General features: G+C 49.8%; 1 protein-coding gene and 1 pseudogene across 1 annotated transcript in view; both read right to left on the minus strand.

Moving 5' to 3' along the window:
• Window positions 1–12,035, minus strand: part of CCBE1 (collagen and calcium binding EGF domains 1) — a 244,664-nt gene that overhangs the window by 62,206 nt on the left and 170,423 nt on the right. The window lies entirely within an intron of this gene.
• On the minus strand, window positions 5,650–6,954 carry LOC133766626 (tubulin alpha-1B chain-like; annotated as a pseudogene).

Below are 12,035 nucleotides of genomic sequence, written 5' to 3' on the forward strand. Positions count from 1 at the left end.
TGCCTCCTAGGGTGGGCAATCAGCAGGAAGCCAGATTGGGATGGGAATCAGAGCAGCTGGGGCGTGCATGAGCTACTCTGATACCAGATGTGGGCATCCCCAGGGGGGACTGAAGCCACTGTGCCCAAAGCCCACACTGTGCACCTTGGGCAGGGCTTTCTGCCCTTTCCCTGCTAAGCTGCTCAAGAACAAGACCTCAGGCCAGGCCTTGCAAGGAAGCACGTTCACAAGCTACCACTGCACCCTCACCTTAAAGTCTATGTACCCTCATCCCCCACCTTGGGACAGGCTCGGGGACACGCTGTGCCTTTTCAAGATGAGAGGCCACGTGCACCATCCTCTGATCATGATAGTGTTCTTGCTTCCCCCAAAGCCCGCCATCTCCGCACTCCCACTCACCAGCCTGGGGGAGCGGGCTGTGTGGCTGGTTATCTCCTGCTTTCAATTAGGGAGCTCTCTGCCAGATGCCTTTGTGCCTCTCTGGACCCCAGGCCTCATGAATGGCACACTTTCAATTATCTATCTAAACAAAGGTGAGCCAGAGGGCAGCACTCAACACTCGCCTGATGAACTTGAGCCCTTGGAATTCTCAAGCTTACACGACTTGTCTTTGTAGATCCAGTTTCTTAAAAAAAGAAAAAAAAGGCACACTAGCTACAAAGCCATAAATTCCATCTCTGCAATGACAAGCGCGCCAGAGCGGAGCTGTTGGAACGTGGTGCTTGTCAGCTGGCGGCGATTGTGTTGCTAGGCTGCTTAAATCAAACAGGCCTGGCTCCCTGGCAGGGACGCAGCCCGTGGAACCGCAGCCAGCTCTGTGCTGTCCGCCCCTCCCGAGGACGTGTAACATTCTCTATCAGCAGTGAGCGCTAAATCCCCGCGAACAGGATCAGACTGACCAATCTGCGAGCACAGGGCAAGGCAGGGCTGCGTCTCCCCACGTCAGGCTCCGGCTCTGAACTGCTTGTCTTCCTCCGTGGGCTGACCCGGTGCCTCCTACCTCAACTGACCAGGACGAGCCGTGGATGTGGCACGGCCTGCGGCCAGCAGCAATGCAGTGAGCCAGGGGAGCCAAGTGCCCCTCACTCAGCATCAGAGGCTGTCAGCAGTGATGGTACACACTTTGGTGCCAGCTGCCAGTCAGGCTGCCTGGGGGCAGTGTCAGCAGCCACATCGGCTATTATTCAGAGTGCATTCTGCTGAGTGTCCTGAACCGTGGTACTGTGTGTGTTCCTTGTGCGACTTGGCAGGACACTTAAGTTCAGAGAGGTTAAGCCACCTGGCCAGGTCACACAGCAAACGACAGGCTGAAATTTGCGCCCAGATCCTCCCGACTCCAAAGCCTGGGTTCCTAACCATGCCATCCTAACAAGCCCCGAGTCCCAGGACTGATGCAGGAACGTTTCTGGGATCCAGCTGCCTTCTCCACCCTGCTGCCCGCCACCTGAGCTCAGCCCCTACAAGCACTCACCCTCATCATTTTTATAGCCACTTAACTCCATTTCCTGCCTCCCGTCTTGCTTCCTCTCCCATCAAATGCAAATATTTAAAAAACACAGTTCTTTTACTACCCCACATAATGCAATCTTCTTGGCTTACGCTTCCTGTAAGAGCAGTCCAAGTCCTCAGCAAAGCCCAAGTGGCTGCGCTCCACCATCCGGGGCTTTTCTCTAGCACTTCCCGGGGGGATCCACTCACACCACACGTCCCACTTTCCTTGAGGGCCCACATCCTCATGCCGCCCTCTCCACCCTTGGGCCCAACCCACAGGATCCCTGGGTGAACGTTTTCCATGTCCCCTCAGCCCCTCTTGGCTGACTGTCTTCCAAGCCCGCTCACAAGCTCCCGGAGGGCAGGCAGCTGGGTCTGTTCATCTTTGTGTCTCTCCCAGCTCAGCACACACTACCCAGCCAACTCACCCAGTCTCAAAGGTGGGGAAGGATCAAAGAGTGCTGCACTTTTGACAATGACATACATTCGCATGGTGTCTCAGTGAAATTATTTCTTTATTTTTATTTATTTGAAAGGCAGAGAGAGAAAAACAGCCTGAATTGCCCATCCACTGGTTCACTGCCCAAATGCCCCCAACAGCCATGGTTGGGCCAGATTGAAGCCAGACACCCAGATCTCCATCTGCGTTTATAATGCAGATGACACAGACCCAAGTCTTTGGGCCATCATCCACTGTACCCAGGGTTGATTAGTAGGAAACTGAACCAGAGTGGAGGCAGGAGTTGACCCCAGACTCTGATGGGGGACACGGGGGAGGGGGTGTCCCACACGGCATCTTTGCCTGTTGCGGCAAAACACCCTCCTTCAGTGTAATTAGTTTTAACTCCCATGCTTTGGTCCTACACTTTTATGTATCTCTGGAGCAGCTTCAAGAAATCAGATTCTAGCTATGGCTGTCTTATCACTCAGAACTACTTTGCTCAGTAACAGCCATCAGCAGTACCCAATCTTAGAATGTTAACTTTTTTCTCAATTTTTTAAAAAAAGATTTATTTATATGAAAGGCAGAGTTACAGAGAGACAGAGGCAGAGGACAGAGTCTTCCATCTGCTGGTTCACTCTCCAGATGGCCACAACAGCCGGAGCTGCGCTGATCCAAAGCCAGGAGCTCTTTGTGGATCTCCCATACAGGTGCAGGGGCCCAAGGACTTGGACCATCTTGTACTACTTTCCCAGGCCACAGCAGAGAGCTGGATCAGAAGTGGAGCAGCCGGGACTAGAACCAGCGCCCGTATAGGATGTTGGTGCTGCAGGAAACAGCTTTATCCACTGTACCACAGCACCAGCCCCACTTCTTTTTCTCTTATTCCAAGTGCAATTTTCTTGATTTACTGAGGATTTCGACTACTGTCCTCACTTGTTTAAGGAAAGGGTTGTGCCTTGGTTAAGCTGACCAAGACATTGAGTTGTGTGTGCCTCAGAAGTACTAGAGATTTGCATTTTACAGGCTGACTCTGAGCTGAGCTCCTGTGCTCCCCGTGTGAGATGGAACTCATCTAACCTCTGCCCACCCCTGCGATTTTATGTAGACTGTTCCTCTTCCTCCCACGTCTTCCCTGCATCTCCAATCCAAGCTGGCAGTGACCTCCTCTGTCCCTCGCTCTCTGGGCCACTCACACCCTGTCCAGGTCACCTGGAAGGACACTGCCTTTAAAGGCAAAAACCTGAGGCACCCTCCCTACCATGACCCAGATGCATCATGGGCACTGGGAGGCAGAGCCGCCTCTGTGGGCCTTTGTCACCGCACTGCAAGATGCGGGAGTCAGTTTAGTTGGCCTCGATGATCTCTAAGCTTCTTCCAGCTGTAAAACTTCATGGAAAATGCCAGACTCCTTGTTAGTATTTGACACCTCTCTGGTGGCATGGAAGCCACTTGCAGATCACTGAGAGTTTAAAACAGATTTGGATGTTTCGATGCCACAGGGTTTATTAACTATACCACAAAATGTTCATCACGATCAAGTTAGGTTACTGTGCTTGCACACGCACCGAATTCCACACGGGTACAACTACCTTGGTCGTGATCAGCCAGTGACAACTGAAGACAAAACGCTTTGCATTAGGCACTGCCCGCCCCCTAAAAGAGTGAAAAATAGATGCTCAAATTCCATTCCTCCGAGAATGGGCTTTGAGCAGTTTGGCAAGAAAAATAAGAGACTTGGAGCACCAGCATTTTTCTGATTAAGTTACACAATTTCATACCTTCTGAAATAATTTATAAAGACATGTTAGAACGAGAACAAAACACAGTCATTCAGTACAAAAGAGAAACGTGGCAGAAATTCGGTGTTCAGAGTTGAACACTGTATTTAGGGATCCTTTTCCTGGCTGTTGATCATAAGAGGGTGACAGGATGAGTTAGTTTTCACGCATACTTGTACAGCAAACAAGGGCATCTAAATAAAGGGAGTGTTCCTACCACTCAATATCCCAACCAGAAAGAGCAGGCACAGCACCAACAGGGCAATTCAAGGAGGGGCTGTTTACAAAGGATCTAACAGAAGTAGATGGGCAGGATGCAGGTGAGCCGTGAGGGCACCGGCAGGAACTTGGGGCTGATAAAAACACAGCGGTGGCTCCTGAACAGTGTCCTCCTCAATAAACTCACGTCTACCCAGGAGCCTCAGCACGTGACCTTGCTTGGGAATAAGCCCTTTGCAGACGTAAATAAGGTAGGGAGATCAGATCACGCTGGGTGAGGGGGACCCCAAGTCCCATGTTTTTATTAGAGACTAAAGAGGACACAGAGATAAAGAACAGGTGGACACATGCAGATGGAGGCAGACGCTGGCTGCAGCCTCCAGGTGGATCCAACTCTTAGGACACCTGGATTTCAGACTTCTAGACTACATGAGAGTAAATTTCTGCTGTGTTAAGCCATCGGTTTGAGGTCACTTGTTATGGGCAACCCAAGCAATCCGATTCACCACCACTACTCCCTAAAGGGAAGAAAGATCTAGAACTAGGAAAAAAGTTTTTTTTTTTTTTTTAGAAAGCTTTTATTTAATAAATACAAATTTCCAAAGTACAACTTTTGGAATATAGCAGTCCCCCCCACCCCATACTCTCCTTCCCACCCCCAAACTGTCCCACCTCCTACTCCCTCTCCCATCCCATTCTTCATTAAGATTCATTTTTAATTATATTTATATACAGAAGATCAACTTAGTATATACTAAGTAAATATTTCAACAGGCTGCACCCACACAAAGTATAAAGCACTGTTTGAGACAAGTTTTGCTGTTAATTCTCATAGTACCAACACATTAAAAACAGAGGTCCTACATGGGGAGTAAGCGCATGTAACTCCTGTTGTTGATTTAACAATTGACACTCTTATTTATGATATCAGTGATCACCCAAGGCTCTTGTCATGAGCTGCCAAGGCTATGGAAGCCTCTTGAGTCTACAAACTTTGACATTATTTAGACAAGGCCATAATCAAAGTAGAAGTTCTCTCCTCCCTTCAGAGATGACTAAGCTGCAAAGTATGAGCATAAATCTTTGCATCCCACGAAGTGACTGTGGCACTCTCCTCACAAACAAAAGATGGAAGACCCAGTTTCTTTCTCCTGTACGGGTCCTCTTATTCCACTGTGTTTGGTGGAGGTTTCTACCACTCACGTCCCTTGGTTCTTTCCTTCTCTCGTTTATTAAAGATTTATTGAGAGGCAGAGTTATAAAGAGGGAGAGAAAAAGAGAAATCTTTCATCTGCTAGTTCATACCCCAAATGGCTACAATGGCTGGAGCTGGGACAATCCAAAGCCAGGAGCTTCTTCCAGGTCTCTTATGCAGATGGAGGGGCCCAAGCACTTGGGCCACCTTCCACTGCTTTTCTAGGCTATTAGCAGGGTGCTGAAGTGGAGCAGCCATGGCTCAAACCAGCACCCGTATGGGATGCCGGCACTACAGGTGGAGGCTTAACTTTCTACACCACAGCACCAAACTGGGCTTTTTTTCCTTAAAGCCTTTACTTTCAGACATGATGGAAGTATCTTACAGGTACACATGGAAGACAGACATGATCACAGTTGAGTGAAGACAATGCAGCCGAAAAAGCCTAATGGCTATCAGCTAATGTTGAAGCTGAAGTTCAGCGAGTGTGACATGCTGCAGGGCTCAAAGGAATGGAAAAATCAGTGTCCCTCTCCTTCCTCCTCACCAGAATCCACACCAACCTCCTCGTAATCTTTCTCCATGGCAGCCATGTCCTCCCGAGCTTCAGAAAACTCCCCCTCCTCCATGCCCTCCACCATGTACCAGCGAACATACTTGGCATACATCACGTCAAACCTGTGGTCCAGGCGAGCCCAGGCCTCAGCAGTGGCTGTAGTGTTGCTCAGCATGCACACAGCTCACTGCACCTTGGCCAGGCCTCCATGGGGCACCATAATGGGAGGCTGGTAATTAATGCCAACCTTGAAGCCAGTGGGACATCAACCCACAGACTGGATGTCGTGCTTAGTCTGATGGCGGCAATGGCAGCATTGACATCTTTGGGAACCACATCACCACAGTACAGCAGGCAGCACGCCATGTATTTACCACGGCGAGGGTCACATGTCACCATCTGGTTGGCCGGCTCAAAGCAGGCATTGGTGATCTCTGCTACAGAAAGCTGCTCGTGGTAGGCTTCTCAGCAGAGATGATGGGGGCGATGTGGCCAGAGGGAAGTGGATGTGGGGGTAGGGCACCAGGTTGGTCTGGAATTCTGTCCGATCAAACTGGAGGGAAGCCGTGATGGAGGACACAATCTGGCTAAGACGGCAGTTCAGGTTAGTGTAGGTGGTGTGCTCGATATCGCGGTTTCCATGACAGATGTCACAGATGGCCTCGCTGTCTACTATGAAGGCACAATCAGAGTGCTCCAGGGTGGTGTGGGTGGTGAGGATGGAGTTGTAGGGCTCCACCACAGCTGTGGAAATCTGGGGGCTGGGTAGATGGAGAACTCCAGCTTGGACTTTTTGCCATAATTGACAGAGAGGTGTTCCATCAGCAGGGAGGGGAACCCAAAACCAGTTCCCCCACCAAAGCTATGGAAAACCAAGAAGCCCTGCAGGCCTGTGCACCAGTCAGTCAGCTTGTGAATTTGGTCCAATGATCTCCTTGCCAACAGTGTAGAGCCTGCGGGAATAGTTAGTGGCAGCATCTTCCTTGCCTGTGATGAGCTGCTCGGGGTGGAAGAGCTGGCGGTAGGTGCCAGTGCGAACTTCATCAATGACCATGGGCTCCAGGTCTACAACCACCACCCAGGGCACATGCTTGCCAGTGTCTGTCTCACTGAACAAGGTGCTGAAGGAGTCATCTCCTTCCCCAATGGTCTTGTTACTTGGCATCTGGCCATCGAGCTGGATGCCATGATCCAGGAAGTAGAGCTCCCAGCAGGCATTGCCAATCTGGATGCCAGCCTGGCCAACGTGGATGGAGATGCACTCACACATGGTGGCTATGGGTTAGGAGGCGAAGGTGGAGAAGACAGGAGCAGATGTCAGGTCCTGGTTACCGACCCCGATAAGCTAAGAGTTGAGGTGGCTAATGCACTCCCCCCGGCTCTTTCCATCTGACTTTGTGCTTGACTCCAACATTTTTCCAACCAAAGTGCCACTTGCCAGTGGCCCCAGAAAATCAAGATAGCTCATGCATTGTCCAAAGCCAAACCATCTGAAAGTCAACCATTGCTTTATAAAATCAACTTCTGCTTCGAAATCACTTTTTTCATCTCCCTACACCCTCTAGGCTTAACCCGTCCAATGCATTCACTTTTCTTGAATATCAAGGCCTGTCAGTGATAATGTGCTACTTGATTCTTTCTCTCCATGTCTACAACTGCCACTACGTGTGTCCACTTTTTAAAAAAAATTTATTTTTTTGACAGGCAGAGTTAGACAGTGAGAGAGAAAGAGACAGAGAGAAAGGTCTTCCTTTTTCCGCTGGTTCACCCCCCAAGTGGCTACCACGGCCAGTGCGTTGCAGCTGGTGCGGTGTGCCGATCCGAAGCCAGGAGCCAGGCACTTCCTCCTGGTCTCCCATGGGGTGCAGGTCCCAAGGACCTTGGCCATCCTCCATTGCCTTCCTGGGCCACATCAGAGAGCTGGACTGGAAGAGGAGCAACTGGGACAGAATCCGGCGCCCTGACCAGGACTAGAACCCGGTGTGCCAGCGCCTCAGGCAGAGGATTAGCCTAGTGAGCTGCGGTGCCGGCCTGGGCCACATCCACTTATAACTGGATAATGGACAATCTCTAGGTGGCTGGCACCACACCCAGCTCCCCAGCTCTTCCAACCTTGCCATGGCTAAGGCCGTAGTGCTACGCCCACGATCACATTCTTCAATGACCCCTTTTAATAAAAGGAATTTCTGGAGATTTCATTCTTATAATTCTTTATCTGGAGAGTGCTCCTATCCTCTGGTCCACTCTCCAAACATCCACAATGACTGGGGCTGGGTCAGGTCAAAGTTGGGAGCCAGGAACTCAATCTAGGTCTCCCAATCCCTTCAGCCATCACCACCGCCTCCTAAGGTCTGAACCAGCAGGGAGCTGTACTGAAGTGTAAGAGCCTGGGCATCATAGCCACCAGTTTAAATGTCCTTTCCATGAACTCTCTGCCTCATGTCCTCTCGGGTCAGGTCCATGATTCTCTCCTTGGCCCATGGGGGTCTTCACTCCACTTTCTCCACCAAGTGTCCACGAGGACCTGGCTGTGGTCAGGCTGCTTTCTCTGCTGTCCTGACCTCACACTGAGCTCCTGCCTCTTCCTCGTCACATGAGATGTTACGTCAACTTCAGACACCGGGGTCCACCGCAAATCAACTACACTGGAAACATTTGTCGAGCATCTTACGATACCATATGCACTCAACATTTCCTGTCATTGGTAAATATACTCATATATCTGATCATCCTACGTTACCTCTTTCCCTACATCTTTATTTTCAAGATGAACCTACTTGCCATGTGGTGTGATAATTGGTGTTTCTCTGGTGCAAGGAAAATGTTACAGCACAGAGACCAAGACCTTGGATTTTGGGGTCAGACAGACCCTAGTTAAAATTCCAATTCATCCAAATACTGTCCATGTGGCCCTGGACAAATTATTTACCTCTTGTCTGTGACTCAGTTTTTATTTATTTTTTAAAGGTTTGTTTATTTATTTGAAGGGCGGAGTTACAGAGAGGCAGAGGCAGAGAGAGAGATCTTCCATCTGCTGATTCAGTCTCCAAATGGCCACAACGGGCAGAGCTGGGCCGATCCAAAGCCAGGAGCTTCTTCCAGGTCTCCCACATGGGTGCAGGGGTCCAAGGACTTGGGCCCTCTTCCACTGCTTTCCCAGGCCATAGCAGAGAGCTCAACTGGAACTGGAGCCCCTGGATCTTGAACTGCCACCCACATGGGATGCTAGCACTGCAGGCAGTGGTTTTACCTGCTATACCACAGCGCTAGCCCCAGTGACTCAGTTTTGTTATATGTCAAATGGCGGGTTTGAAACCTCAGTGTTTTGTGAAAGGAGAGGTAATCTATATAAAATGTTTAGCAAAGTGCAGGCAACCGTGAACAATATAGCCATCCAATTAGTGCATGTAGATTTTAACACATCCAGCCCAGATGTGAGTAGTGGGTTACACTGCCATTCTCTTTGCTTAAAGTCAACAGTTTTGCACAGCCACACTGTTCTGATTACAAATGCAAAGGAGCTGGTAAATCAGTTTTTCTCAACCACCAAACCTGGAATCAGTGCTTCCGATTCTGTCCTATGCCCTCAACAGACGCTCTGGGCAACAGCAGGTAATGGCTGTCACATGCTTTGCATATTTATCAATATTTTCATGGTTGCCTCTTGGATGTTACTCAACAGTCAGTGCCAAAAGCAACCAACAGGTTATCTATATAAAGATGCAAATGTGAATAAAAAATTATACGCCTCTCTGCAGTAGCTGCAGTGGATAGCAATCTAGTCTGGTTGAGAATTTTAATGATCCCACCTAAACATCAACTGCTACCATTTAAAACAAAGCAAAATCCGGGAAATATTTTTATTTTTGTGCATTTGCAGGCGCATGCTCAATACTAAGGATATGCTAACATTTTTATCGTGAACCCAATTAACACAAGAGAACAAAAAGAGAGTGAACAACAACAAAGAACTTGGTTCTGAACCAGAACGCCTCACGGACACAAACTGGAGCAATGAGACTTTGGACACATTTTGAATCTAGCACATTTCTCAAGTTCACAGCAGCACACCACATCAAAGAGGGACTGCGGAGCCTGTGGCCACCGGCCATATTCATACTGGAGGGGATTAGAACACAAGTATTTCATGCATGCTCTGTAGTGACCTTCCTGAAATCCACATGGTTTCTTCCCTTGGAAAGCTATTTTTAGACTGCACTGATTTATTGAATGCCATTACTAACGAGCTGGGTGAGAAAGGGAATCACCGTTTAAGTGACCCGATGCATCTTCAAAGCAAGGAGTGGGGACGGTGGCGAGGGAATGGAGTGACTGCGCATTTCACTGGCTGACGATGCGGGGCTGCTACAGGGCATTTGCCAACAGCAAAAGCCAGTGAACCCGAAGTGAAACGTGAGCCGTTTTCATGGTAGTGTAAGTACTTCCAACACTGCCAAGTCCAGAGGGGAAAGGCCCCCTTCTTCCCCTAAGATAGACAAAGCTCCCTCGGATTCTTCGCTGCTGTCGGTTCGCTGTCACGTGAATGGCACAGAAGCCAGGACCCATTGTGTTGTGAGTCCTGAGGGAGAGAGCAGACTGGTGATGATCAGTATTTGCCACTCAGACCCTGTCACCTTTCTGTTGGCGCTGCGCTCTTCCACGGACTATGACACCACTAGCTCACGTAACATGAACCATCTTTTTCCCATCCGGTACTGTGGTACAACATCACGTAAGATACACCATTTGGAAGTGTACAGTTCAGTGACATCCAGCACAGTCACAACACTGCTCAAACACTGCCATCTTGTACAGATTTTCGTTACCTGAAAAGGAAACCCCAGGCCCAGGAAGCATGACTCTCCGTTCCCACTCCCCACTGTCTCCGGCGGGCACTGACCCATGTCTCTGTGGGTTTGCCTCTCCTGGGGAGTTCTTACAGGTACAGCCTCACAGTAGGTGCCTTGTGTGTCTGGCATCTTGTTTAGCACCTTGTGCTCAAAGTTCACCCACCCTGTGGCATGTATCGGTTCATCATTCCTTTTTGTGGCCAAATAATGCTCATTTGTCAAGATATACCACATTTTATTTTCCCACTCATTAGTTGAGGGACATGTGTGTTGCTACAAATAATTTTTTTAAAAGTTGTCAGTTAAACTGACAATGATTTTTTTTTTTAAAGATTTATTTGAAAGGTTGAATTACAGAGGGAGAGAAGGAGAGATCTTTTATCTGCTGGTTCACTCCCCAAATGGCCACAATGGTTGGGGCTGGGCCAGGCTGAAGCCAGCATTATGGAACTTCATCTGGGTCCCCCACATGGGTGGCAGGGGTCCAAGCCCTTGGGCCATTATCCATTGCTTTCTTTTTTTTTTTTTTTTTGACAGGCAGAGTGGACAGTGAGAGAGACAGAGAGAAAGGTCTTCCTTTTGCCGTTGGTTCACCCTCCAATGGCCGCCGCGGTAGCGCGCTGCGGCCGGCGCACCGCGCTGTTCCGATGGCAGGAGCCAGGTGCTTCTCCTGGTCTCCCATGGGGTGCAGGGCCCAAGCACTTGGGCCATCCTCCACTGCACTCCCGGGCCACAGCAGAGAGCTGGCCTGGAAGAGGGGCAACCGGGACAGGATCGGTGCCCCGACCGGGACTAGAACCCGGTGTGCCGGCGCCGCAAGGCGGAGGATTAGCCTAGTGAGCCGCGGCGCCGGCTATCCACTGCTTTCTCAGGCACATTAGCTGGGAGCTGGACCAGGAATAGAAGCAAGCAGGACTCGAACTGGCACTCATATGGGATGCTGGCATCACAGGCAGTGGCTTAAACCACTGCACCACAATGCCAGCTCAGGCAATGAATTCTTTTATTAAAGTACTTCTTTTAATCCACATTGGATTCTTTTATTAATGAAAGTACTTCTTTTAATCCTCATTGGACACTAACTATCACACATCACATGGATACATAAGGGAAAACACAACAGATTACTAAGAAGGTCTGGAAATGCCATTGTGTAGCGAGTCAAACTCCCCTGCATCCCCCCCCCCCACCGCCCCCCAGTGTTAGCAGCTACTGGGCTTTGCAGCGAGACCTCCACACCACCAGGAGCACTGCTGATGCAGCATCTAAAACAGACAACCTAGAAGCACTCGGATGCCTGAGGACTGGTCCCCGATGCTGGCGCCTGTGTTTGCTCCAGCTCTGAGAACATGGCTGAAGGCATCGGTTCCCACCTGCCCACCACGTCTGCGTTGGCAGGGTTGCTCCAGGGCTTTCCTGCGCCCTCAGGACTTTCTCCTGGCAGCAGAAACCCTGGCTGTTCATGTCTGCTGCCTGTGCACCTGCAGGCACTGGGAACACT

The sequence above is a fragment of the Lepus europaeus genome, chromosome 9, assembly GCF_033115175.1.
Source record: "Lepus europaeus isolate LE1 chromosome 9, mLepTim1.pri, whole genome shotgun sequence".
Classification (NCBI taxonomy): Eukaryota; Metazoa; Chordata; class Mammalia; order Lagomorpha; family Leporidae; genus Lepus; species Lepus europaeus.